The sequence below is a fragment of the Papaver somniferum genome, chromosome 3 (assembly GCF_003573695.1).
Source record: "Papaver somniferum cultivar HN1 chromosome 3, ASM357369v1, whole genome shotgun sequence".
Classification (NCBI taxonomy): Eukaryota; Viridiplantae; Streptophyta; class Magnoliopsida; order Ranunculales; family Papaveraceae; genus Papaver; species Papaver somniferum.
In genome coordinates, this window is record NC_039360.1 from 141,727,442 (window position 1) to 141,750,636 (window position 23,195).

The window sequence follows — 23,195 nt, forward strand, 5'->3', positions numbered from 1 at the left end:
TGCAGGATGTAAGCTATCAGTTCTGGTGTTTGAATACGATTGTATCAACACTTGGTTTCTGTCTTGTCTCTTTTTTTGGAAATAGGGAGGAGAACCTATTTATACAAGTCATTGAGCCCAACCCACGTCACTCATGGGAAGTGTAGGAAGTGGAGCAATGGAGTTGTGGAGTTGTGTGTTAGTGTCACACAACCAGTCTTGCCCACTTATCTCATCATCACTAACCGTCCATGTCTTCCTAACACTTGGTTTCTGTTGTCTTGTTCTGGAAATAAGGAGGAGAGCCTATTTATACAAGTCATTAAGCCTTACCCACGCCTCTAGTGGAAGTTGAGGAAGTTGAGTGATGGACTAGTGGAGTTGCGTGTGTTAGTGTCACACGATCGGTCTTGCCCACTTCTCCCATCATCACTAACCGCCCATGTCTTCCTGACACGTTCTTGTGATGGCGCGTTGTGCGCTGCACGCTGTAAACCGCCATACCAATACCCCAGTTTGTGATATGATTAATGTCTCGAATTTGTGGATCGTGGGAACCACAGAAAGTAGCATGTGATGCTAGGTTAAATAACTAAGTTATTTATGAAGTCGATATTTATTAAATATCGTGTGTATTATATGCATGTAATGCATTGAATATATTCAGCGTATATGAAGCATCGCCGTTTTAAGGCTTAACGGAGTAAGTCACCAATTAAGCGTCTTAAAATAGCATCACGTCCAGCCATCTTCGAGTGATCGTTTGGAGGCTGTACAGGTAAGCCCTGACTTGACCGATCACTCTGTGTGGAAGAGTAGTGGGCGATGATCGTGGTGATGCCTGACTAGTTGCCTAACTCCTGTCTTAGGAAGTCCGTCCAAGCTGGTGAAGTTGGACGGATGAGATGACTTGCGACCCACATCTGCGACTGTCGGATTAGGGTTTAGGAGGTGCGCAAGTACCCCTTTTCAGCTTGGTCGAATCCAAGCATGGGAGAGGCTTTTGGAAAAACCGACCGGGCATACGTGTAGATGGCTTGCCAACATTCGTGTATGTACCTCACTGTCCCATGGAAGTGTGATCCAAACCACTCGATTTATCTGGCAAAGAGGAGCCGTTGAGATTGATTTGCGACAGAAATCCCGTGCCGCAAAGGAATTGAAGACCGCGCGTCATGCCTACTTTGGGCGTGCGTTTCGGGACGTCTAGCCATGTTTGGTCTTGCTCGATCAGTCAGGCGCGTATACAACTTTTCGGTGTACACGTCGTTACCTCACTGTCCCATGGAGATGTGATCTAGGCCACTCAATTTGTCCGGCGAAGTTGAGTGGTCGAGATCGTTTCGCAATCGGGACCGCATGACCATGCCTGGTTTAGGCGCACGAATCGAGGCACCTAGTCATGTTAGGCCTTGGCTGATTGGTCACACATGTAGAAATGTCCACGGTGATTGTGTTGGCATGCTCTGGGCCCTTTGAATCTACATCTACACCCTCCATCTATGACTGCGAAGATGAATGGTTGTGACTGATTTGCGACATATGCGATGTGCCGCAAACCCTAATTAGGGTTTCACGTCCACGCTACTTTAGCTGGACGAATTGGCAAGCCACGCTCCTTTTTGGGGAGGCCGACCATGTGGGGTCCACATTGGGTCGGTGGTGAACACGCCAATACCTGCTTGAGGGTTATGAGTCAGATCTAAGCCATCCAATCATGCTGGTGAAGTTGGATGGTCGTGATCAATTTGAGACCTTTAGTGGAATTTCCTGCGACCCTTTAAACCCCACGCCGGCCGAACTTCGGGCAACCGTACGTGATCATGTGGCTAGGTCAGGGGAGGATCGATTATGCAGGCGTGAAGGGGGCTCGCCGGTGTGCAGGACAACGCTTGTCCACCCGGCCATGGGACGATCTATGTCGTCCAACCATGCTGGTGAAGTTGGACGACCGCGATCTGTTTGAGACCTTATTGGCGGTCTTGTGCGTACATGTTTTCCAAGCTGCTCCATACCAGCCCAACCATCCTACTTTAGGCTGGTGTTTGGTGGTATTTTGGGAGGCGTGGTATGTATTCAACCGACCAGGGCATAAATGGGCCCGCTGGCGGTCATTAAGGTGGTAGCCTGCTCCTGCTGAGGATCATCTAGGCTGGTTAAATCACGCGGCCGACTTGCGTGGCCGTGACTGTTTCTGAGACTGATATGGACAGTCCAAATTCAAATATGCTTAATCGGGCTAGTATAACACACCGAGAGTTGTAGCCTGTACGGGTATTTCTTGCATTCCTCATTAGTGACACTTGGAGATTCATGTTACTCTGCTGAGAGCAACACTTAGTCGTCATGCCGCACCAATAATGAGAGTTCAGCAGGACAACCACAGGAAATACAAGGTTGGTCATGCATTAATTGATAATGTTATAAATTCATAGGGTATTGGGATTGTTGCCACATAATCCATTCTAGGTAGATTAGGAAAGTGAAGAAGTATTCATCACTTTATTAATGGCTTTATCCTCTGCAGGGTGTCAGTGTATAAATTCGGTTTTTACAATTTTAGCCCCGAACTGAAATCCACCATCAACATAGTGACACCAAAGTACCGGTATCAACTGAATATGGGATGAAGCTAAGATATAATTCTAGCTCCCATCATAAATGAAATAGTTGGAAATGCACCTGGTCATAGGTGTTGATATATACAATGTAATGTTTATCATAGTAGCAACCAATTTTCACATCAACTTTAATGGCAACAAGAACTTTGCCTGGCCAATTGACTATTTAATTGAACTAGATCATATGTCTTCCGTTACAGTGAGAATGGATTTGATTACATCTATAAATTATTTCTAATGAATGTGGAAGTGTAGATGGTGGATTTTTGACAAGGGTAAAATCGTAAGACCATAATTATACATACTCCGGATCCGGCAATCGGATGAGTATTGAGACTCCTGTCTCTCATTAAAGCGCGAAAGCTCATGCCATAAACCTCTGACTGAGAAGGCTGTCTCTCAGAGTATATATAGATGTGTAGTCTCCCAGCTGAGGCCACGTCACACCTCATGAATACTGAGCAATTTTAGTAATTATTTTTGTATAGAATCGAAAGGTTGGACGACTTCTAGACAGCAGGCTTGCTAGTATAGAGCAACAACGTCTTCAGGATGCAACCAGGTTTTCCCTGATTATATAGGAGAAATATGACACTCCAACAAGTTCATATTGCTCAAATCTCGGATAATTAATGCTCCTAGATGGCATGCCTACTAGTACAGAGTCATCAATTAATTATCTCTAATCGTAACTGAATATTAAACTATATTCTACGATTCTTTAAATGTTTCGTTACTTCAATTCATGGTTCTTCCCAGCAGAATTCCATGGGTTAGTAATAAATATTCAGCGTACAGGCATCTGAGCATCGAGTAACCCCTGACTAAAATGATGCAAGTGTATTTAGCAATAACGCATAGACCAAAATCTGAATGCACGAACGAGCATTTCAGAACAGGAAGGAATGATAAACCTATGCAAAATAGGAAGAAAAGAATAATAAAAAAATATTAGCAAAGGCGTCAGGGGACTGGGCTCACCAGACGTCCAGTCATGCCGTGACCAGTCCCACGCCTAATTTTATATTTTATTATTTTTCCCTGATCTCATGAAAATTCTCTCATTTGAGCAAATCTCCTTCGTTTCAAAGAAACTCCCAGTTCCATGGTGTTTCCACATATTAAAGAAATAATAAAATTAGGAAAAGGTGTCGCGGGACCGAGTCTACTAGCCGGCCGGCCATGCCTTAGCTATGGCTGATGCGTGTCGTAAGTGCAACAAATTATTCAAGATATTTCCCACTAATTAACTGGTAATATAGCAGTAATAAGAGATCGTTCCCACAGAGACCTGTGTGACTGACATGTTATTTGAATGAGCAAAAATAAAGTAAAAAGAGGGGAATTGGTTTGATGAAAGTAAAATAAAAATATAACAGGTAAGCAAAGATGATTAAGGAATCATTCGCCGCCACTGAACAGAAACTTAATAAAAGTACTTGTTTATTTATTGTAAAATTTATATTGCCACCAACCGTATAATAGCAATAAGCTCTGCTATCCCCGGAATTCCTATTGCCACTGGATACGGAAGCGCTCGACTACCAGATTCTATCCAACTAACCCACCAAGAAGTAGCGCACTCAGGATGTAAATTAGTGGATGCTTTACGTTTTGTGAATTAGGTTGATCCTAACATCAGACGCATAAGCTCGGTCTGCTTACTAGTGTCATCTCTATACACAATTGCTTAACAGAATCCCTCTGTCAGCTTTTGCGATGTACTACTTGTGTAAGGAAACTGAGTGACTATTACACGTATCACCAATCCCAATACTAGTAGAAGAATTATCATTAGGTATATTCAAATGACCAGTTGAATAACTCAATAATAATCTTAGACACTAAAAATAATAGAGACAACCGATAAGAAATTAAACTTATAAATAAACTCGTAAAAAGAATTAAAATTCCTTTATTCAGGACTTTGAAATCATACCTTAATCAGTAAATTTAGCTACACATGAATTTTACTAAAATTCATGAAAAATATATAGATGAAGAAGAAAATAACTTGGTTTTCCCCATCATATGGAATAAACCTTTCCTCTCTTCTTTTTTTGGGTATTGTTCTCTCTCTCCAAGTTGTCCTTTCTCTCCTCTCATCAGCTCCTTTATACAGGCATCCGCTAGCTTAGCCGATCCACAAAATTCGCACAGGATAGACAATCTAAAGTCGGTGAAATTTATCCCAAACCAGGTGCTGATGATCCGGTGTAGCGAACCGTATCTTAATAAAGTGCGCGTGGCTTCTTATTGGCTGAACTTTAAAAGGGAATTCGGATGAACGGCTTTGGATTCTTTTGGCAGTAGTATAACGTCCAACCCGACGTACCTCGTAATGTGTAGTCAACAACTCTTTGCGCAACACGCCAAATATCTAACCAAAAGCGTGTTTCTCTACTCAGAAAACTGGCCCACCACACGGTTTCTCCCTCCTATCACGTGCTCCACTTCGTACTCACTGCTAATGGAAGCAAACCGTGACATCACCCTTCTTCATCGTCTCCGTCGACTTTCTCGAGCAACAGCCGATCCATCATCAAAGCAAACTCGTCTTCGAACATCATCACAGCTCCATCCGATCCATTCTCATCATCGCAGCTTCATTCGATAATCAACAACACCATCTCTTTGTTATCACGGCCAATGGTAGCTACCCAACTCCATTACCGATCATCATACGCTGTTTTATCTCGAGTTCACGGCAGCAGCAACAACTCAATCCACCTCTTACTTCGCAACCCATTCCAGTCCTTCCTCTGTTGGCAGCAGCGTCACCATGATCAACACAGTACCACAAACCCGATCACCATTAATCAATCGTCTTCATCACTGTCGTTGCCTACCTTGACTGATTTGTCGAAATCAGACAACACCCCATGTATTCTAATACCTTCAGTAACCTAATGATGTTCGTAAGAACCCGAAATTCCTTCTTCTGAAATCCGCCGTAATCGTGATCATCACAATCATCAGAATCACCGGCCATTGACGTTCCTTTCTGTGGAGTTTAGGGAAGAAGAAGAATGTGCCCTTAGTAAAATGGCTGATGCCTTTAAACACTATTTGAGTTTGACCTCCCCTTTTGTAAAAGACCTGACTTCCTTTAGCAGTTCCTTTGAACTTGACTGTCCCTTAACAGAATGACTACCCCTTAACATACCGCGGGGTACCAATAGTAGCTGCCTTGTAAAATGACGGTTTTGCCCTTTATGCTTCTAAGTTCTTGTTTTGCTCATAACTTCTTCATACGAACTCAGAATGACTCCGTTTTTTCGCCATTGCCTTCATCTTCTCGTCCCTCTACACAATGAAAAGTAGAAATCTTGAATTTGAACGAGTTCCAATTGGTCTTTGGCCCTTCTCCACTTGTAGCTAGCTTCTTTTATTGCACAATTTAGTGCCAATTCACTTCTTTTGGATGATTCACCTAATAAAATACAAATAAGAGAAAACAAGCGTAATATGCAATAATTTGTAAGAAAACCAACTAATACTAGCATGGAATTGACACCAAATATATGTGAAATATGCACTTGTCAGTGGTCGGTCCCATACCTCACGGTCCTTTATTATTTTATTATTTTCCACAATTCATGAAAATTCTCTGATTTCATGAATTTTCCTAAACCCATGAAAAATATTGTAAAATTAGGGAAACTCGTGAGACCGAGCCCTAGCCGGCCGGTCATGACCTAACCGGTCCCACACGCCCCTTATTTTATTATTATTATTTGTTTTGTTTTCCTCATTCCATGAAAACTCCCTGATTTCAACAAAATACCTTGGTTTCAGCAAATCTCTTTGATTTTATGAAAATTCCCTAAAATCATGAAAATTACATAAAATTGGGAAGAGTGCCCCGGGACCGTGCTCGTTGGCCGGCCAGCCATGTCTTGGCCATTGCCGGTCCCACACTCCCTATTTTATTATTATTTTATTTCTCTCATCTCATGGAAGTTCCCTAATTTCATAAACTCTCCAGTTTCATGGAATTTCCCTCAATTCAGAGAAAATACATAACATTACATAAAACTGGGAAAAGTATGTGGGACCGTGCTTGTCAGCCGGCCGGCCGTGCCCTAGCTGTGGCCGGTCCCACACCTTGCAATTCCCTATTTTATTTATTATTTTTCATCATCTCATGTATTTTTTCCTAGTTTCAACAAAACCCTAGATTCTGCACATTTTCTCAAAATGTTGCTCAAACACGCATCGGAAAATATTGAAACTCTCAGGACTGAGACGCGAACACTATGGTGACACGGGCACATCCCTTTGACCGACTAAGGGTGGCTCTAAGGCTTGCAAACAGCCGTTCCCACACGTTTAATGGTTTTAACCTAATTTGCTCAATTGCTCATATTAGGTTCAAACTCTTTTCAAACAATTGAGGGTCTGCTCAAACGACCATCAATTGGTCCCACGGCCACCAAAAGCCGGTCTCATGACCTCTTTGTCGTCCCTCATATTTTCATGACTAAGTTTTATTATCTGACGCTCACACAAGCATTATTTTAATAAATGATTAAACCAACATTTAATCATTCTTTCACCAACTGGTCCTCAAGAGACTTAGGTATTTTGCTCATTCGAGCATCTGGGCATTACATGGTGGACTCGTCATCCCATGTGGCTGATCCCTGCTTCGCTATGTGGTTGATTTTCAATAAATCACCAATTCATTAAAATTAGGGTTTTGAATCCAGAGCTTTGCAAAACATAATTCTGAGCAGATTCAAATACTGATAGTTTTATGTTGATCCCGTGATCAACACTTTTATTTATTATACTCGCCCAGCAGTCAATATCTTAAATTAATATTTTATTTGGTCTTGCTACCAACCATTCATCAAACGAGCAATATTTGCTCAAACTAACAATATTTTCTCAAACCGGCAATATTTGCTCGAGCTATCAATATTTGCTCAAATTAAAGAATATTGGTTCAACAATTCATGTTTATTTTTGTCTCAACGGACACGTTCAAACCATGAGTCTCAGAACATTTGCAAATTATGTTTAACTCAGCAATACAAGGACTCATCGTCCCATAAAGTCAGCGACTGACTCCACAATCACGAGACATCAATCGTGTCACATGAGGGATATTAACTAGGGTTTTGGTCTGGCGGTGTACGGCACGTGTGTTCATACACACGACGAGAATGTGGGCAATTCGTGCAATCAGTTGGAAGAATCAGCAAAGTAGTGGGTGGAAAATTAACCAAGTCTCCGCACGATGAGCAACTGGTTTTGACATGATTTCCCACTTCCCCACTCTTTGATTACAGCAATTGTCACACTTCATGGGATCATGGTGTTTTCAATTTAGAAATATAAAAAGACCTCTGAATCATGATTGAAAGAACAAGGAATTCTCGGCAAGTTCATACAGACAATCTTTCGTCTATACGAACTCATCGTCTGAGTAATCACTCTCAATTGAGTAAAATTCAATCATTCAAAACTTTCCGACGCTGAATTTACAACACACCTAAAATCTCAGATCACCATTGATCCCACACATTTCTAAGCTTCCCTCCTACAGATCAACCCATCCTCTCTTGTGACCGAATTGACTCTGGAACGACCATTTTTCTTGGTTTAGGCCGGAGTCTTACAGATTGATCTCTCGAACCTAAAGCACTGCCTTCTTGCAGTGCATCTGTGTGAGGTTCAACATTTTGCTCGGTTCAAGGAGTCTCCGCACGGACGTGTCCTCAGTGTTAGAGCATTGCTCGGTTGAAATCACCAAGCGTTGGTATGTCAAGTTTGGTTGTCACATTTTAGTGAACCAAAACTCATGTTAAGAGTCGCTTGATTATGTACTAGAGTTATACTTCGTATACGTTAGCTTGAAAGCATTAGGATATGAGACATTACAAGTATTGCGAAGTCTTGAAGATGTGAATAAGCGAGGAGCTACAACGACAACAATCATCCTTCTACTTGATGTTAGTGATATTTGACTTGAACTGTTTCATCACATATCGTATCTTTCAAGTCGTGCATATTGAAAACATAACTGCGAAGCATGTTTGAACTCTAGATAGACATAGTATTAAGGAATACAATACGAGGTTTATTGCTTAACTATTAAACTTTGTAGATAAGACATCGCCATAATCATTTGAATGCTATTGTGATTATGTATGGGTATAAGGTGAGGATTTCATCATAGGGAACAATTTTTACATGTGTTCTAAGGAAGTAAGTTCATAAACTTGTTTTGTGAACCGAAAAATAAATTGCCAGGAGTTATTGATTTTGTTATTCATTGCATATCTTATGAACAACCAATATGTGTGGTAAAGTAGAACCGATCACAACTTGTTGTGTTCTTGGTAGAACTGTTCACAAAGTCCTGACTTTTGTATTGGTAGAACTTTTATTAGTAAAACCAATCTTAAGTAATCACCTTGGTATGTATCGGTTATGCAACTTCCAAATGGAAGGGAGGAACCGATCCTTGTAAGGGGTGTAAGGGGAACCGATCCTAGTAAGGGGTGTAAGGGGAACCGATCCTAGTAAGGGGTGTAAGGGGAACCGATCCTAGTAAGAGGAGAAGTGCAAAGAGGGAACCGATCCTGTGAAGGGGTGCAACACATATAAGTTAGATACCATATATATGTAGGGAACTGATCCTAGCACCTAGTCAACCATATCTTTGGTAAGCTAGTGTGACTATGCGTGGTACTCACATGGAGGTAGAACCAAAACTTGTTTTGGTAGAACCGCAAACCATGAGTGTGATTGAATGCTTGGTTTGATCAATTACATAGTTCTTGAAAGTCAGATGAACCAATTCTAAACTTGTTTGGAAGTGTGGAAAATCGGTTTCAAGATTGTAAGTGCGAAAGAGAACTTACAAAGTAAAGATGTCTACAAACTTTGAACACGTGCTGAATGCGTATTTCTATAATTGTTCAAAGATATTCCTTAAAGGTTAAATGGAAGAGAATCTCAGGATCGAAACATATAAGTTAAGAATCTTTTAATTAAGGTTATTAATTTATCTTGGATGGAAACTTATGGAATTGGTAATGTGCATTTATTAACTATATATTTTCCAAGAGATTTCGATTATATTTTTGGACAGAGCATTTCCAGGAATTATGAAAACCGAATCTGTGCATTTATGAATATCTTGAGAATATTTTCGGTTTTGGAAATTCCTTGGTGTCCAAACTTCCTTGTCTATATATACACGAAGTTTTCCTTTCTAGCAAACTAATCCTTCTTAACAATTTGACTTCCTCTTTTGTCATTGTTATTGGTGTAGCCGCCTATCGGAGAGGAGATTAATCTAATTAGGTGAAATCTCTTACGACCGCTCGTTTTAAAGTCTTCTTTGGGATTGAGAAGCTCTAGCGCGACCCGTTGGTGGGAAACTAGATAATTGCGGTTTATCTTTGTTTTCGATTTGATTTGATTGACTAACGGAGGTTGAAATCTGATTGCACCTAGTTTGTTTATGCTTGAGAATCTTCTCTTCTGATATTAGATCACTCAAACTAGTTCAGAGTTTCGACAGGGATCTTTAGACTGTTTGTAGATCTAAATACGATCTTGTGATAATCCATTGTTAACAAACTCCGTTCTGTGCGTGATTGATCACAAGAGATTCAAGTTATTGTGTGCAGGTTTTTATTGAAGATTTAAGAAGATTTGAAGACAAATAAGATATTGAAGATCTGACTTGGGTTTATAATCTTTAGTGTGCACAATACTTGTTTGGTAAAAGAGAATCCAATTAATAATCGTTTTATCCTTGTGGCAGATTGGATTGATTGAAGTAGATCGGCATCAACACGGTTCCTTTGGATTAAAGGTGTTGTTGGCTTAATCTTAACTGATTACTTTTGGGTGATTAAACATAAGATAGATCTAGACCTGACAAAGGAGTTTATGTTGAGATAAACTGAAGAGCCTTTGTTTGATTCATATCACTTGGTTGAAGAGAGTTAATACCAAACAGATTTCTTGTTCCTTTACTGTTTGGAATACGAACCAAAGGGATTGTTCCAAGTACGTGATGAGGCGTGGGAATACAAACAGAACTAGGTATACTATTGAGTTAGGTGCTTGGTCTCAACTATACGAAGTAAGTGTATTTTGTGTAGCGGCTTAATCCCGAGAGTATTCAATTCTGGACAAGGTCCCGGGGTTTTTCTGCATTTGCGGTTTCCTCGTTAACAAAATCTTGCTATGTCATTTACTTTTATTTTCCGCATTATAATTTTTTTTATTATAATTAAAGTAAATCACACAAACGTTAATATCCTATTACTTGATAAGTGAATCCTATTGTATTTGGTTAAGTCCGAACCTTTTTATCAAGTAACACACTTTTTTGTTGTATTGTCTCGATCTCGTATCCATTGACGATCACACAGAGTGTGAACCGATTAGTTGTATTGTCTCGATATCGTATCCATAGACAATCACTTTCGGAGGAAAGAACTTATAGGTCGGAAAAGTTTTAGCTTGAGGCATATTTTGGTACCCTCGCCTTTTCAAAGTAAATAAGAATTAACGCTTGTGTGATTTACTTTAATTATGATAAAACAATTATAATTCGGAAAATAAAAGTAAATGACACAACAAGATTTTGTTAACGAGGAAACCGAAAATGAAGAAAAACCCCGGGACCTAATTCTAAATTGAATACTCTCGGGATTAAGCCGCTACACAAAATTACACCTAACTTCGTATGGTTGAGGCCAAGTAACTAACCCTATAGTTCACTTAGTTCCGTCTGTATTCCCACGCCTCCGACTTGTGAATAACTCACGTACTTGGAACAATCCCTTTGGTTTGTATTTCAAACAGTACAAGAACAAGTAATCTGTTTGGTATCAACTCTATTTAACCAAGTGATATGAGTCAGACAAAGGCTCTTCCGTTTATCTTAACATAAACTGCTTCATCGGGTCTAGATCTATCTTATGTTCAATTACCCTAAGGTAATCGTTTAAGATTAAGCCAACAACACCTTTAATCAGAAGAACCGTGTTGATGCCGATCTACTCAAGAAATCAATCCAATCTACCACAAGGATAAACCGATTATTAATTGGATCCTCTTTTACCGAAACAAGTATTGTGCACACCAAAGATTGTAAAACCCAAGTCAGATCTTCAATATCTTCTTTGTCTTCAAATCTTATTAAATCTTCAATAAAAACCTGCACACAATCACTTGAATCTCTTGTGATCAATCACCCGCAGAACGGAGTCTGTTAACAATGGATTATCACAAGATCGTCTTTAGAACTAACAATAGTCTAAAGATCCCTGTCGAAACTCTGAACTAGTTTGAGTGAATCTTATATCAGAAGAGAAGATTCTCAAGAATAAACAAACTAGGTGCAATCAGATTTCAACCACTGTTAGTCAATCAAATCAATTGAAAACAAAGATAAATCGTAATTATCTAATTTCCCACCGATGGGTCGCGCTAGAGCTTCTCAATCCCAAAGAAGACTTTAAAACGAGCGGCCGTAAGAGATTTCACCTAATTAGATTACTCTCCTCTCCGATCGGCGGCTACCCAATAACAACAATAAAAGAGTACATCTGTTGTTACGAAGGATTAGTTTGCTAGAAAGGAAAACTTCATGTATTTACAGACAAGGAAGTTTGGACTCCAAGGAATTTCCAAAACCGAAAATATTCTCATGATATTCATAAAAGCACAGATTCGATTTTCATAATTCCTGGAAATATTCTGTGCAAAAATAACGATTGAAATCTCTTGGAAAATATAATTAGTAAATGCACATTACTAATTCTGTAATTTCCATACCAAATGAAATTAATAACCTTAATTAAAAGATTCTCAACTTATTTATGTTTCGATCCCGGGATTCACTTCCTTTAGCCGTTAAGGAATATCTTTGAACAATTATAGAAATAAACATTCACAACACGTGTTCAAAGAGTGTCGACATCTTTACTTTGTAAGTTCTCTTTCACACTTACAACCTTGAAACTGATTTGTCACACTTCCAAACAAGTTTAGAATTAGTTCATCTGACTTTCAAGAACTAAGTGATTGATCAAACCAACATTCAATCACAATCATGGGTTTGCGGTTCTACCAAAACAAGTTTCGATTCTACCTCCATGTGAGTACTACACATAGTCACACTAGCTTCCCAAAAGTTCGGTTGAGTAGGTACTAGGATCGGTTCCCCACATATATATGATATCTAACTTATATGTGTTGCACATGTTCATAGGATCGGTTCCCTTTTCTTCTATAAACCTTGTTGCACCCCATACAAGGATCGGTTTCCCTTGATATACTACACCCCTTACAAGGATCAGTTCCCTTTACCTTACTAGGATCCGTTCCCTGTCCCTTACAAGGATCGAGTCACTTTCCCCAAGGAAGACATAATCCGATCATACCAAGGTGATTACTTATGATTGGTTTTACTAATAAAAGTTATACCAATACAAAATTCAGGCCTTTGGGAATAGTTATACCAAGAATACAACAAGTTGTGAGCGGTTATACTCTATCACACATATTGGTTGTCTAGCTGTATGTCTAGTTGCTTGCACATCTCAGATGCCTGAATACTATCCAAGATTGTCGTGCTCGTTTTGTTCGATGAAGGGACATGAACTATCAAGGTGTTACAAATACAAGCACCAAATAAGGCACGCAAGCAAACTTCAATGAAGAGCAGATTGATTAGAAAGGAAACTGAAGCTTGCTCAGAAGACCGCCGAGGTATGTAGGTGTTTTGGGTGAAAACAGTTTCTGCGGTTTTTGGTAAATTTGGGGTGTGTGTGGATGAGAAACGAATCTAAACCCTAAACAAATGCACTGCACATGAGTTATTTTGATTCGAGAGATCAATCTGTACAATTCTGGCCTAAACCAAGAAATGACCGTTCCAGATTTGCTTCGGTCACAAAGTGAAGGAGATGGGGTTGATCTTAAGGAGGGAAGCGAAGTAGGTGTTGAGATTGTGAAGGTGTTGGATGTTTATGACTTGTATCAGAAAGCTGAATTGGCTTGCATGATGTAAGCTATCAGTTCTGGTGTTTGAATACGATTGTATCAACACTTGGTTTCTGTCTTATCTTTTTTGGAAATAGGGAGGAGAACCTATTTATACAAGTCATTGAGCCTAACCCTCGTCTCCCATGGGAAGTGGAGTGATGGAGTAGTGGAGTCGTGTTGGTGTCACACAATCAGGTATAATCCCACTTCTCCCATCATCACTAACAACCCATGTCTTCCTGACACGTTCTTGTGATGGCGTGTTTCACGCTGCACGCTGTAAACCGCCAGACCAATACCCCAGTATGTATCCCCCAGTTTGTGACATGATTGATGTCTCGATCGTGTGGATCGTGGGACCCACATGAAGTAGCATGTAATGCTAGGTTAAATAACTAAGTTATTTGGGAAACCGATATTTATGAAATATCGTGTATATTCTATAACGTAATGCGTCGAACATATTCAGCACGTATGAAGCATCGCTATTTTAAGGCTTAATGGAGTAAGTCACGATCAAGCGTCTTAAAATAAAATCACGTCCAACCATCTTCGAGTGATCGTTTAGAGGCTGCATGGGCGAGCCATGCTTTGACCGATCACTCTATGTGGAAGAGTGGTGGATGGTGATCATGGGGATGCTTCATTAGTCGTTTAACTCCTAACCAAGGCTGCCCAACCAAGCTGGAAGATTTGGATGGACGAGATGATTTTATGACACTCATCTGCGACCGTTGATAGAGCTTAGGGTCTTGAAGAGGTGTGCAAGCATCACTCCTCAGCTTGGTCGAAACCAAGCATGGGAGGCGTATTAGGCAGGACCGACCAGGCATGCGTGTAGACGGCTTGCCGGTGTACACGTCTGTACCTAACTGTCCCATGAGGATGTGATCTAACCCACTCAATTTTTCCGGCAAAGTTGAGTGGTCGAGATCGGTTTGCAAAAAAATTCTCATGCCGCAGAAGAGTTGGAGGTCGTGCGATCACGCCTATTTGGGGCGCGCGAATCGAGGCGTCTGGCCATGGACGGTCTTGGTCGATCAGTCAGGCGTGTAAACGATCCCACACTGATCGTGTTGACATGCTCATGACCTGTTAGGTCCACATCTATACCTTCCATGCAAGCCTGAGAAGATGGACACTCGTGATCGATTTGCGACACATGAACCATGCCGCAAACCCTAATTAGGGTTTTATGTTGGTCGTGCGCATGCTACTTTGGACGGACGAATTTGCATGCTATGCTCTTCATAGGACTGGCAGACCACGTGGGACCCACATTGGGCCGGTGGTGAACATGGTGATACCTGACCGACGATCCTGGACGTGATCTAAACCATCCAACCATGCTTGCGAAGTTGGATGGTCGTGATCAATTTGGTTTTCACGGTTTCTTAAAACATCACGCCAGCCATGTTTGGGCAATCGTTTATTGCTCCATGACTTGGTCGTGAGAGAACCGATCAGGTAGGTGTAAAGTTTCCCCGTCAATGGGCGTACCAACACTTCACCGATCGCGGTGCAATCCAAGCCGTCCAACCGCGCCTGCGAAGTTGGACGATCGCGACCTTCTTGAGACTGTTTTGACCGTCTTGCGCATGTTAACCGTTCCGCACCTGCTCGACCATCCCTCTTCAAGGCTGGCGTTTGGTGACTATTTGGGGGTAAGGCATGCGTTCGACCAACCTGGGCATAAGCGGGTCCGCTGGTGCTCATTGTGGTGGTAGCCTGCTCCTGCTGAGGATCGTCTAGGCTGGTTAAATCATGCGTCCAACCTGTGTGGCCGTGATTATTTATGAGACTGACACGTGCAGTCCAGATTTATACTGAATCGGGCTAGTATAACACACCGAGAGGAATGCTCAATCGGGCTAGTATAACACATCGAGAGACTTTGCTCAATCGGGCTAGTATAACACACCGAGAGATAGCCTGTACGGGTATTTTGTGCATGCCTCATTATTGACACTTGGAGGTTCGTGTTACTCTGTTAGGAGCAACACTTAGTCTCATGCCGCACCAATAGCGAGGGTTCCCGAGAACGACACAGGAAATACAAGGCTAATAAAGCATTAATTAATAATGTTATAAATCCATAGAAAAGCGGTATTGTTGCTACATGCTCCGTTCTGGGTGTATTTAATTCATAGGGATTGTTTCCACATTCTCCAAGTAAATTAATAAAGTGAAGAAGTATTCATCATTCTAATGAATTTATTCTTTACAGTATGTCAACGTATTAAACTTGGCTTTTACAATTTTAGCCTTAAATAAAAATCCACCATCAACATTAAGTCCCCTGCCTAGCACACAATGGTTACACTATTGCGGGGTAGGCATGAGATGGTGACAAATATACGTGGTAAAAACGAGACGAAAGGAGATTACCCGGAAAAAGTTCTTGACTGACCGCTAGCAATTGCTCATGTGAACATGCCGGTGCAAGCATGGAATTTTGGGAGGGACTGGTTTCCTTCCTTGGGCGTTCGAAACAAAAAAGGAATCTTTTTCTATCAGGATTCCCTAATAATTTTTTCTATAAAAAGGGACCGACCCCCTCTTTTTTTTTATTTTTTTCTCTCGCCTCTCCTTCCACCCGCAGCTCCTGTCGTTTCCTACCAAGCCGCTGTCATCCGTCGCCGCCCGTCAGGTAAGCTTCCTTCCTTTTTTTTTTTTTAGCAAACCTTAATTTCTTAGGTAAAACCCTTTTTCTCTTGAGATAATTGTAGGAGTGACTTCTTTGTAAAATACACCATGATTAATTCCTCCACCGCCGATATTACTAGGATCGCTTAGTAAGACAAGCCATGAATCCCTTGAATATGTTATTTTTTGCTCCTCTTTTTCATCGCTGCATGCATAACCTAGATTTAGGTTAAAGTTTGAAAAACCCTTAGTTTGAATTTCGTAGACACGATTCCCATAAATAAAGAAGACCGTGTTATGATACGTGCAAATGAATGCGGGCCCCGCCATGCATGCCTGATTGAACGTGGATCCCACCATGTACGCCTGATTAAACAACGACCCTATACCAGCCTTGTGACCTCGACTAATACCGTCTTTGATTGTTGTCGTGGCCCAATACCAGCCTTGTGACCTCGACCAACACCGGCTTTGATTGCTGACGTTTCCCAATACCAGCCTACTTGCGTGACGTGATATCATACTTTCTTGTGTGATAGGATATTAATCTTGCAATCTCGACCAACACCGGACTTGACCAACACCGTTTTGCTGACGTGGCCCAATACCAGCCTTGTTTGCACGCGACCCGATACTAGTCCTGCTTGCTTTTCCCAGCCTGGTGTACTTTAACGTGAATGTGTGTCCTGGTCGGTCGTGAATACACATCCCATGCGTCTTCATGCAAGTACTGACTCCCCGTTTTTTTTATTGCAAAATGAACAAAAAGGCTCATGTTAAGATGTCACCTGAGAACAATGTTGATGCTAAGCCAGGAAGTGTTGACAGCTTCAAAGACATGCCAAATATAGATGATGAGTTATTCACCGTGCCTTTTCCGAACATTAGAAAACATCCTTCTCATAAGATAGTACTGCTCTCGGGTTTTCAGAAAATATGGAAGCTGATCCATCATCTTCTTCAGAGAAATGAATATCCGCCTTCACCTATTGACTTCAATATTTGTCATACTCCACTGGGTTCTTATGAAGGATGGATGAGATGCATGCTAAATAATAAGAGTATTAAAGCTAATTTGATCAAAGCACAAATCCTTAATGCAGTCATGGCATCTGCCACTCTTGAAATTAAGAAAGATGTTGCGGGCTTGATCACTTTCATTTCTCGGTGGCGTCCTTCTACTCATACATCCATATGTAGATGGGGAGAGATGACCATTACTCTGGAAAGCGTAGCTGCATTAATGAATTTTCCTGTCGCTGGAAGCTTCTTTTACAAGTTTTCTGATGCAGAACGTCACGATTATGACGCTATACTTCGAAAGCCGGCAGAATTCGATGACCTGGAGAAGAAGGATACAAATGCTTTTACATCTGGTGGGTGTCGGAGTGGTCTTCTGCTGACCCGAAACCATATCAGGAGTTGGAAGATGAGATCAGCCTAATTGCATTCCTGTCTTTGTGGCTATCCAGGGACATATTTGATGACGGATCTGGAAGGAAGACCATAAGAGGTGATCTTGTTAGGTTTTCTATCAGGCTGGCAAAAGATGAGGTCCTTCCTCTAGGTGCCTTGTTCCTTAGATCACTGTATTCTCATCTGGACGTCTTAGCCGCAGACATGCATGTTTCCAACGGGTATAAGAAGGTGGAGTCGCATATTCACATCGCTTTTCTCTAGGCATGTTTGTGGGAGCATTTCAAAAGTTATGTTCTTGTTGCTGCAACTTCACTCAATAATCTGTATGGTGGTTCGAGAATACTTCGTTGGCAAAAAGACGTCCTAGAGTCGGCGTGAAGCTCGTGGATTTCCTCGACAATGTGCAATCCATAGATTTCCGTCCATGGGTTTTTCAACCAAGGACTTTTGCTATTGCTCCTGATGCTGTGCTACATACTGATGTTGAAGCCGCATGTCTTGGAGAACTCATTTACTTGCGGAGTTGTATTCCGGGATATATCCCGTCTCTATTCGACGAAGCATTTACTGTGACTCCGTACAATATCAACAAGGCTGCTCGGCAAATGGGATTTGACCAGGGTGTTGCATTTCTTCGTCCGTTGGAGGCTCCAAAAGAAATTTTCCCGGAAATTCTTAATGCTGACACGTTTTTGTCAGTGCAGAGTCTTCCTTTCTGGCATATCAGAAGAAACCCAACGGTAGCCGACAGGTATAAGGAATTTTGGAAGAAATAACTATTAACTTTTCAGAAGTTCTCGGAGGAGGTTGTAACAACTTCCCTTGGTGAACCATCTTATGAGACTTTGGAGGAGCATTTTCGGTTGAATGCGGTCCCAGGTAAACGAACCAGAGCGGATGACTGCAATCCCCAAGAAGGAGTGAGGTCTAAGAAGCAGGCATGTGGCTCCGTGGCTTTAATTCTTCAAATATGCAGGTGCTTTTAAATTCCTTTTTGTCAACTCCTTCATCTTTCCAAAGTAATTTCTTCTAAAGGTGATTCTTGTTTGAAATCAGGGGATCCCGAAAGAAAACGTTTTCACAAGATTGGCACGTATTCATAACGAGGAGTCTGGCAATGCTGGTCTTCATGAGAAGTCTGGCGATCCTTTTAAGGATAGGTCTAGTGATACTGATCCTCTTCAAGATAATGACAAAGATGGTGCAAGCTCGACTGAACGAAGTGCCTCCCCAAGTGGTAACCTTAGTGAGATTGTAGACGAGGTCGTGACGGAAATCAGCATTCATAGTGAAGTAGACATCCGGAGGAATGCAGAAGAGGAAACATCTGCTATTTTTGAGGCGGATCCCCTTAAAGATCTTCCTGAGCAGGTTCCAATTGATAAGGCAGTCATGGTGACTTCTTCTGAAAGGCCTCTTGCAGCTGACAAGGTTCCTGATGAAGCATTGGCAAGGCAACCTGTTGTTCCTGGGGCTATCTTCGATCCTCCCTTTGATACCCCTCACATAGGTCATGTGTTGGTTGGGGGATTCAGTGTGCCGGCTCAGTTCTAGGAGTTATATACAGTGATATGGAAGAATCACGACCACATTGATACCACCACGAAGCTTAAAAGTCGTCTTGCATTGGTCAATCGCATCCAAGAAGCTTTATTCTCGATTCACAGGATGAGCGTCACGACCGGTCGCAGTGTTTTTGAGGATGTGATTGAAGGCTGGAAGTGCCACCGAGACGTGTTTGTGCGGTATGACTTCAATGCTCCTTGGTTCTTCAAAGGGTTTTCTGAAATCTAGGAGCTTCAGAAATTGCAAGGCAAAGTTCCTTCTGCAGACTGCATTGCTCTCCAGGAAGAAGAAATTGAAAGGTTGTCTAAGGAGTTGAAGTTGAAACAGGACGCACTCCAAAAGATGAAAGCGGCTCTTGCTCAGAAGGACGAGTTGCCGCTGAAGGACTTTCCTTGAAGGATTCATGCCGCGTACTTGTGTTCTTTCTTTAGATATTTTTTTTTGAGTGATTGTGAGGATTTCTTTTCACAATTTGATTTTAGGTCTTGAACTAATAGGTGGTTGAATTTTGAATTGGTTTATTTTGAGATAGTTTTTGTGAACGATTGATTTTCTGAAGGAGATTATTCTAAATAGAATTTGCATCTTCGTTACGACTGGTTATACATGTCATATGAAATTCTGAAAAGGAAATTTTAAAGGGAAACAAACATGGTGTTTGATCATTGAATCTCTTTCTCCACGTGGGATGTCAAGTCCCCAGTAAATTCTAAAACTATCTTGCTTGTAAAATTGATTGATAGAACTTACTTGCTCTTTGGAACCTCGTTTTCATGAAACTGAATTTGCCTGAGCAACTTCTTCAAGGAAACCATACACATTAATTTCCGGAGAGGGAAAGAAACTCTTCTGAATTAAGCTTCTCCTGAACGATGCGCTTCGAGGCGTTGCATTCACTTGTAGGGTTATTGATGGTGGATTTTTGTTTAAGGCTAAAATTGTAAAAGCCGAATTTAATATGCTGACATCCTGTAAAGTATAAAGCCATTTGAGTGATGAATACTTCTCACTTTATTAATTTACCGGAGCATGTGGCAACAATCCCTGTGAATTAAAATATACCCAGAACGGAGCATGTAGAAACAATCCCGATTTTCTGTGGATTTATAGGATTATTAATTAATGCTTTATCAGCCTTGAATTTCCTGTGTTGTTCCCGGGAACCCTCATTATTGGTGTGGCATGAGGACTGAGTGTTGCTCCTAACAGAGTAACACGAATCTCCGAGTGACAATGGTGAGGCATGCACGAAATGCCCATACAGGCTACCTCTCGGTGTTATATTAGCCCGATTGAGTAAAGTCTCACGGTGTGTTATATTAGCCCGGTTGAGCATCCCTCTCGGTGTTATATTAGCCCGATTGAGTATAATCTGGACTGCCCGTGCCAGTCTCAGAAGTAATCATGGCCACGCAGGCCGACGCACGATTTGATGGCCTAGACGATCCCCAGTAGGAGCAAGCTATCACCAATGACCACCAATGGGCCGGTTATGCCCTGGATGGTCGAACGCATGCCTTGACCCCAAATAGCCGCCAAACACCAACCCTGAAGAGGTATGGTAGAGCATGCATGGAGCGGCTAGCATGCATAAGACTGTCGAAAAACAGTCTCAAAGAGGTCGCGACCGTCCAACTTCGCAGGCATGGTTGGATGGCTTAGATCGCACCTCGATCAAGTGGTGAAGTGTTGGTACGCCCATTGGCGGGCCTACTTTCCACCTGCTTCGTCGGTTCTCTCACGAACAAGCTATGAAGCAACGAACGGTTGCCCACACATGGCTGGCGGGATGCTTTAGGAAGCCGTGGAACTCCAAACTGATCACGACCATCCAACTTCGCAGGCATGGTTGGATGGCTTAGATCGCGCCCAGGACCGTGGAGAAAGCATGCATGTGCTCACCACCGGCCCAAGGTGGGCCCAAATCCCCAAGACAGGCGCGCAACCATCGAAACCGATCGGTTGAAGTTGGCCGGAATTAGGGTTTCGACATCATCCATGTGTCGCAAATCGATCACGAGCGTCCATATTCTCAGGCTTGGACGGAGGGTATAGATGCCAATTTAAAGGGTCCCGATCATGTCAACGCAATCACCATGGGCCCGAATTCTTGCTTGACCGATCAGCCAAGGCCGTCCTTGTCCGTACATCTCGGTTCGTGCGCTCAAAGGTGGAATGACACGCCTCCTTAAGGAATCCTTTGCGACACAGGATTCCTATTGAAAATCGATCTCAACCACTCCTCTTTTTCGGACGAATTAAGTGGTTTAGATCAGACACTCGCCAGACAAGCTAGCATGGACGTGAACACCAGTGTGCCGCCTCCATGCAGGACCAATCGGTCCCTCCAAAAACGTTCCCTAAGCTCAAATTCGTTGAGCTGAAAGTGGGAGCTTGCATGCCTCCTAAGCCCTAATACAACCGTAACAGATGAGGTCGCAAGCCATCTTGTCCGTCTAACTTCGCTAGCTTGGACGGACAGCCTAGAATAGGAATTGGGCAACAAGTGAGGTATCACCGTGATCACCGTCCGCCACTCTTCCACATAGAGTGATCGGCCAAGGCATGGCTTGCCCATGCAGCCTCCAAACGGTCACTCGAAGATGGTTAGACGAGATGCTTAATTCGTGACTTACTCCGTTAAGCTTTAAAACAGCGATGCTTCATGCATATTGAATATATTCGATGCATCACATGCGTAGAATACACATGATATTTTGTGAATATAGGTTTTCCAAATAACTTAGTTATTTAACCTAGCATTGTATGCTACCTTCTGTGGGTCCCACGATCCACACACTCGAGACATTAATCATGTCACAAACTGGGGGATACATACTGGGGTATTGGTCTGGCAGTTTACAGCGTGCAGCGTGCAACGCGCCATCACAAGAACGTGTCAGGAAGACATGGACGGTTAGTGATGATGGGATAAGTGGGCAAGTCTGATCGTGTGACACCAACACACAACTCCACTACTCCATCACTCCACTTCCTACACTTCCCACGAGAGACGTGAGTAAGGCTCAAATGACTTGTATAAATAGGTTATCCTCCCTATTTCCAAGACAGAATAGAAATCAAGTGTTAATATAATCGTATTCAAAACACCCAGAGCTTGCTTACATTATTCGTAAGCCTGTTCACCCTTCTGTTACAAGTCATAAAAGAGCCAACACCTTCACACTCTCAACACCTTCTTCGCTTCCCTCCCTAAGATCAACCCCATCTCCTTCACTTTGTGACCGAAGCAAGTCTGGAACGACCATTTCTTGGTTTATGACAGAATTGTACAGATTAATCTCTCGAATCAGAAAGCACTCCATGTGCAAAGCATTTCTTTAGGGTTTAGATTCATTTCTCATCCACACACACCCCAAAATTACCAAAACCTGCTGAAATAGTTTTCACCCATAAACAATTGGCGACCACAGTGGGAGATTAATCTCTCGGTCGTGAAGTCAATTTTTTCAATACCAATTCAATTTTACTGATTTCGAAAATGATGGATCTTAGGTCTGGATCAACAACCAATCCTGACGGGGCTAGCGCCGACAACACTCTTGGCGTTGATATCCCGATTAGTGGTGTTACCGTGCAACCTGCCAGTGCAATCAATGTGTCCTGTGGAATTGCGTCATCTACCACCAGCACCAGCGGAGCAGGAGGAGATATTCCATTAGGTGTGATGCCTCTTATCACTAGAGCCAGAGCAGTTGCGAATCCCGACATTTCCTCGAGTATGACACCTCCGTCTGTCACCAGGGAAACTACCACCCCTCTCTAAGGACGAGGGACCGGAGGGTCCATAGGAGGACAACCCACTATTACCATGGTAGATTTAATGGAGAGACAAGAAATCCTCGCTAAGGCTCAGACAGACATGGCTACCACCCAGAAAGAGGTACTCACTTTCCTTAAAACACTAACTGATCGGTT